Here is a 6,608-nt window from a genome sequence, read left to right on the forward strand (position 1 = left end):
TTATTGCTGTCTGATATAGAAGGTGGAGAATTTTTCCTTTCTGTAGCTAGGGAGGTAATTGGAAGGGAGGAATAAAGATCCTTTCTCAGACCAGGGGCTTGCTGAGGACAATAAGAAACATGGAGTGACCAGGAAGAGCCAATGAGAAGCGCTTCCTGGAGAGAGCCAGCAGAGAATTCTGGGTATTATAGGCAAAAAAATAAGCCTAGATGTATTAACCAAGTTGTATGGATTGAAACATGGAGCCTAAAGCTTATAAAGTTTACTGTTTTTCTCAGATTAATCCATTGATTCAACAATATCCTTCTTAAAACCCTTAAGGTAACTTTAAATGAAGCAGTTTGAGTTGATAATACATGTTCTCTGTATCAAAGAGTGCATAACAAAGATAACATTCATGTTGCTAAGAAAAAAATAACTAGATGGTATTTAGATATGTAGTATACACCATTATCATACCATTTATACAACTGAGGTAACAGAGATATGGAAAAGTTAAATAACTGTCCAAGGTCACATAGCTTACAAGTGGTGAAACCAGAATGAATGCCCAGAGCCAATGTTCCTGATTTGCCATCATGCGTGCTTGTGTATGTGTAGTTACACAAGACACAGGGTTAATATCCATCACAAACAAAGAATTTCCTTCAATCAATATGAAAAACAACTCCAAAAATATAGAGAAGAGTAGGTGTGAGCGTTTGGTGTAAAAGACCCTTTCACAATATTAAAATATGTTTTAGACATCAAAATATTAAATGCAAAACTTGAAATTTTCTGTAACTAGGAAGGCAGGGCAACTGAGTTAAAAAAAAAATCACACTTACATATTCCATGAAGGGCAGCATGATCTTTGTAAATTTTGTGTGTGTTTTTTTTTTTCCCTCTTGCATCCCACATGGGTACTTGGGTTCAAATCTTGGCTCTGCTGTTGATTTCAGCTTCTTGATAATGCAGAACCCTGGAAGACATCAGGTAATTGCTCAAGTAGTTGGGTGCCTGTTACTCATGTGGGAACCTGGACGGAGTTCCTAGCTCCTGGCTTTGGCATGGCCCAGACCCAGCTACTGTGGGAATTTGTGGAGTGAATCAGCACATAGATGATCTCTTTCTTTGTGTCTTTCCCTTTCAAATAAATTAAATAAATATTTAAAATAAGTAAATTTCTTTTTTTAAAACAAGATTTATTTATTTATTTGAAAGGCAGATTTACAGAGAGGCAGAGGCAAAGAGAGAGAGAGAGAGAGAGAGAGAGAGAGAAAGAAAGTCTTCCATCTGCTGATTTACTCCCCAGATGGCCACAACAACTGGAGCTATGCCAATCTGAAGCAAGGAGCCAGGAGCCTCCTCTAGTTTTACCACCTGGGTGCAGGGGCCCAAGGAGTTGGGCCATCCTCTACTGCTTTCCCAGGCCACAGCAGAGAGCTGGATCAGAAGTGGAGCAGCCAGGCCTTGAACCAGTGCCATTTTGGGGTGCTGGCACTGTAGGTGGTGGCTTTTCATGCCATGCCAAAGCGCCAGCCCCTAAATTAAGTAATTTTCAAAAAGATAACATAAATGATGAATAAAGTTATGAAAAAATATTCAAGCTCGCAATCAGGGGAAATACAATTAAAGCATAGCAAAAATCCACAAGGTTCATAAAAATTTAAGAGTTCTGATGTCAGTGTCTTCAGAGGAAGTAGAAAAATAGTTTCCCTCCCACCTGTCACTGTGGAAAATCAATTTGGCCTTACTTCAAGTTAAAAATAAAATTTGAAGAAGCCATTAGCCTACCGAAATACTCACACCTCTGCTAAAATATAAACTGCTTGCTATTTCTAAAAGTGACCAATGGAAATAATCTCATTCAATAGAATGGATTTGTATACAGCCACAAAATTAAATGAATATTGACATAGAAAGGTCAATTTGAGGTTGTTAATTTTTTTTCAGAGTATGCAGAATAAAATTATGTATAATATGAGCCTCTTTTATATCTTGAATGTGCACATACATATATATTCACTTCTAAATGCTTTGTTAAGATTCTCAATAAATACCAAAGCACTCATATACTACTCTAACTTTTTTTATCTATACTTTTACATACATACAATTACATACATACAAAGTACTTATTATTCTGAAATATATGTTTGTTATCCAGAAGATAGAGATTGAAAAAGAAAAGTAGAAAATAAAGATGTGTTTTTAGTGAACTCAATTACATTTTTTATAATTATTGAAAATTTTTTTTTGACAGGCAGAGTGGACAGTGAGAGAGAGAGACAGAGAGAAAGGTCTTCCTTTGCCGTTGGTTCACCCTCCAATGGCCGCCGCAGCCGGCACGCTGCAGCCGGTGCACCGCGCTGATCCGATGGCAGGAGCCAGGTGCTTCTCCTGGTCTCCCATGGGGTGCAGGGCCCAAGCACTTGGGCCATCCTCCACTGTACTCCCTGGCCACAGCAGAGAGCTGGCCTGGAAGAGGGGCAACGGGACAGAATCCAGCGCCCCGACCATGACTAGAACCTGGTGTGCCGGCACTGCAAGGTGGAGGATTAGCCTGTTGAGCCACGGTGCTGGCCTATTATTGAACTTTATGACTATAATTACTTGTGTAATTTACAAAATAAAAATAAATCGCAATACATTTTCACATGTAAAAGTTTATGAAACAAAAATATTGTTTGGTAAGCATTTAAGTACAAAGTTGTCATTCACATTTTCTGGCAATTACAGAAGTGAACTAAAAAACCTTGCTACTCAAGGCCAGGCTCTTGGGCCAGCAGCAATGGTGAGCTAGTTACAAATGCAGAATGTCAGGCTTTTGCTCAGAGAAGCAGAATTTATAATTAAAAAAAAAAAACAGGTGATTGTTACGTATATAAGAGTTTGAGAAACATTGCTATAAAGAATTTTCTTTTTTGTTTCAATCACTGCAAAATAGACTATTTAGAAAATAAAATATTTTACATTCATTTACTGATACATGAAAAACACTTGAAAGTATCTTCAAATATCTGAGTTATAGAAAATCCTTTCACAATATTAAAACATGTTTTAGACGTCAAAATATTAAATGCAAAACTAGAAACTTTCCGTAACTAGCAGGGCAACTGCAGGGCAATTGAGTCCAAAAAAATCATACTTACATATTTCATGAAGGGCAGCATGATCTTTGTAAATTGTTTGTGTGTGTGTGTGTGTTTCCCTCCGGCACCTAAAATCGATGTTTCTACTTCCCAAGTGAAGATTCAGCCAAGTATCAACTGTCTGGATTCCCTACCTCCAGATGAACTTATACAATGCATCAGGAAACAAGGTGGAGGGGCAAAGGGTTGATGACAGTGGCTACCATGGCAGTGCCTGGGTTGGACTCCTGGCTCCAGCTCCTGACTTCAGCTTCCTGCTCCTGCAGACTCTGGGAGGAAGTGGTGATGGCTCAAGCAGCTGGCTCCCTACCTTCCACGGGGGAGAGCTAGATTGAGTTCACAGGTATTCCTGGCTTTGACCTGGCCCATTCCTGGCCATTGCAGGCTTTTGGGCAGTGAATCAGTGGTTGGGAGAGCACTCTCTCCCTCCCTCCTCCCTCTCCCTCTTAAAAAAAATACAAAGGACTAGCCACATGGCTTATACACCATTACCAGACACTCCACAGAAGGCTCAAATTCCTGCTTTCACACCTAGATCAAATCCATCCCCTTCACACCTAACAGCCTCCCACATCAATCTCACTCGGATTCCTACTTAGCATTCCTTAAAGAAAGCTCCCTGGACCAGGTGTGACTCCACCTCTAATTATTCTCTACATCTGCATGTGGTTTTACTAATTATATCATCATTAACATGAAGCAAGGGCTCTTGTTGCCTGGGCAACCAGAAGTAGCACATGCACCGTGCATATAGACTGTACCCTACTTCTAGGTTTCCTATTATGTTCCTGGATTGTCTCATTTTTGTGGTCAAAGAAAAGCAATCCTTTCCTGAATTCTGCCTGATGCCTTGTTTTGTGACTCTCCCTACAATATCCAGCTGATCTGTTTAGTTTCTCTTGAATGCATTGCCTTAACTTCTCTTATTTCCATGGCTAATATTGATGATTTCCTTTCCCCTAGTTACAGCCTTGCTTTGAATTGTCCCCTGTGCTCAAGGTTGCTGGCTCAAAACGTTGCTCAGCTTTTAGACACGACTTTCTGAAATCTTATATTCATCATAAAAATGACCTCCTATGTGACATTTCCTTGGCTGTCCTTATTCTGCTCCTTTTTTCTCTTGTTCCAGATATTTTGCCACTATAAAACAAGGCCAATAGGAAAAGTGTCCTTTGTTATTGCAATTCCTAATAGTAAGCTACACCAAATGTTACCCGTTAAATCCTTTTTTTTTTTCCTAAGTGAATAGTTCTTAATCTTGGCTATGTGCTGGAATCTCCTGAGTAGTTTTAACATTTTTTTAAGATTTTTTTTTTTTTAATTTGAAAGGCGGAGGGAGAGAGAGAGAAATCTTCCACCCACTGGTCCACTCCCCAGATGGTTGCAATTGCTGGATCTGGGCTGGTCTGAAGTTAGGAGCCAGGAGCTTCCTTTGGTTCTCCCACGTGCAGGGAGAGGGAGTGCAGCAGCCCAAGAACTTAAGCCATCTTGGGCTGCTTCCCCAGGGGCATTAGTAGGGAGCTGGATTATAAGTGGAGCATCTGGGACTCGAATTGGTGCTCTCATAGGATGCTGGTGGCATGCTGCAGGCAGTGGTTTAACCCACGATGCTGCAGCACTGGCTCCAGTTCTAACAAATATTAATGCTGGGGTTCGAATTCCAGAAATGCTAATGCAATTAGTTTGCCATGTGTGCTGGGCAGATGCTTTTCAAAACTTTGGGTGATTCTGTAAGTAATGTGCAAAGTTGGGAAGCATAAAGAGTAAGGGCTTTTCAAACAAGCCTTTCCACTTTGCTATTCTTTGCCATTTATCATGGTAAATTAGAATTTTACACTTCTCTTAAGGGTCTTAATTTTCTCCTTGACCTTTTGCCCTCTGATTCACTATTTCCCCTCCCCTGCTCTGGACTGTACATTTCAGGTTGCTGATCCCCAAAGGCTGTGCTTCCCAGGCTCATTAGGTACACTGTTTTCAAGGAGTACTTTTTAAAAAAAGATTTATTTTATTTGAAAGGCACAGTTACAGGAGGAGAGAGAGAGAGAGATCGACTGACCTTTTATCTACTGGTTCACTCTCCAAACAGCTACAACAGCCAGAGCTGGGCCAGACCAAAGCTAGAAGCCAGGAGCTTCTTCAAGGTCTCCCATACAGGTGCAGGTGCCCAAGCACTTATACCATCTTCTGCTGCTTTCCAGGCACATTGGCAGGGAGCTGGATTGGAAATGGAGCAGCTGGGATTCTAACTGGTGCTTGTACAGGATGCCAGCATACCAGGGGGCAGCTTTATCTTCTATACTACAATGCCAGCCCCTCTAAGGAGCATTAACCAATAACAGAACCTTCCCCAAAGTTGGGAGGGTGAGAGAAAAGGAAAATCCAGTGTGTTTCTTGCCCTCTCTAACTATATGATGACTCCAGCCATGTCCTCCTGTTTCTCCAGCCTTCACAGAGTCACTGTGCTTTCAATTCCCTGGGTATAACCTGACCATGGACTTCAATAATACAGCTTCTTCCCTTTGACTGTCAGTCAAAGGCCATTGGTAGTTTCCTATTGCTTACTGAATTCTGGGATGTCTCAGCATCCCATTTATCAGCTCATTACATCCATCACACATGTGACCAGTGCACAACAAAATTTCTTCTGTGTTTAACACTTAGAATTGTTCCTGTTTTCCTGGTAGGACTCTGCTTAGTGTATTTTTTATTTTTTTAGAGTTAGACAGTGAGAGAGAGACAAAAGTCTTCCTTCCGTTGGATCACCCCCGAAATGGCCGCTACGGCCGGCATGCTGCGCCAATCCGAAGCCAGGAGCCAGGTGCTTCTTCCTGGTCTCCCATGCAGGTGCAGGGCTCAAGGACCTGGGCCATCTCCATTGCCTTCCCGGGCCACATCAGAGAGCTGGACTGGAAAAGGAGCAACCGGGACAGAATCTGGTGCCCCAACTGGGACTAGAACCCGGGGTGCCGGCGCCGCAGGCAGAGGATTAGCCAAGTGAGCCGCAGCGCCGGCTGCAGTCACTTTCAAAAATGGTTTGGCAGTTTCTCAAAAAACTTAAACATAGAGCAATCACATTACCCAGTAATTGCATTTCTCATTATATACTAAAGAGAATTTAAAACATATGTTCCCACAAAAACTTCTCCATCAGTGCTCACAGAAGTATAATTCATAATTGCCAAAAAGTGGAAATAATCCAAAACCTGAATGTCCATCAGGTGATGAATGGACAAAATGTGATAAATCCATACAATTGATATTATTCAGTTATAAAAAGGAACAAAATGCTGATATTTGACACAACATGAATAAACCTGGGGAATATAAAGCCAAATATTATGATTCCATCTATATAAATTTATGTGAAATGTCCAGGATATGCGACTCCATGGAGACAGTAGATTGGTGGTTTCCTAGTGATTAGCCAAGGGTGGATGAAGAGTAACTACTAATGGGTGCCATATTTGTTTTTTG

Source organism: Oryctolagus cuniculus, chromosome 11 (assembly GCF_964237555.1).
Source record: "Oryctolagus cuniculus chromosome 11, mOryCun1.1, whole genome shotgun sequence".
Lineage (NCBI taxonomy): Eukaryota > Metazoa > Chordata > Mammalia > Lagomorpha > Leporidae > Oryctolagus > Oryctolagus cuniculus.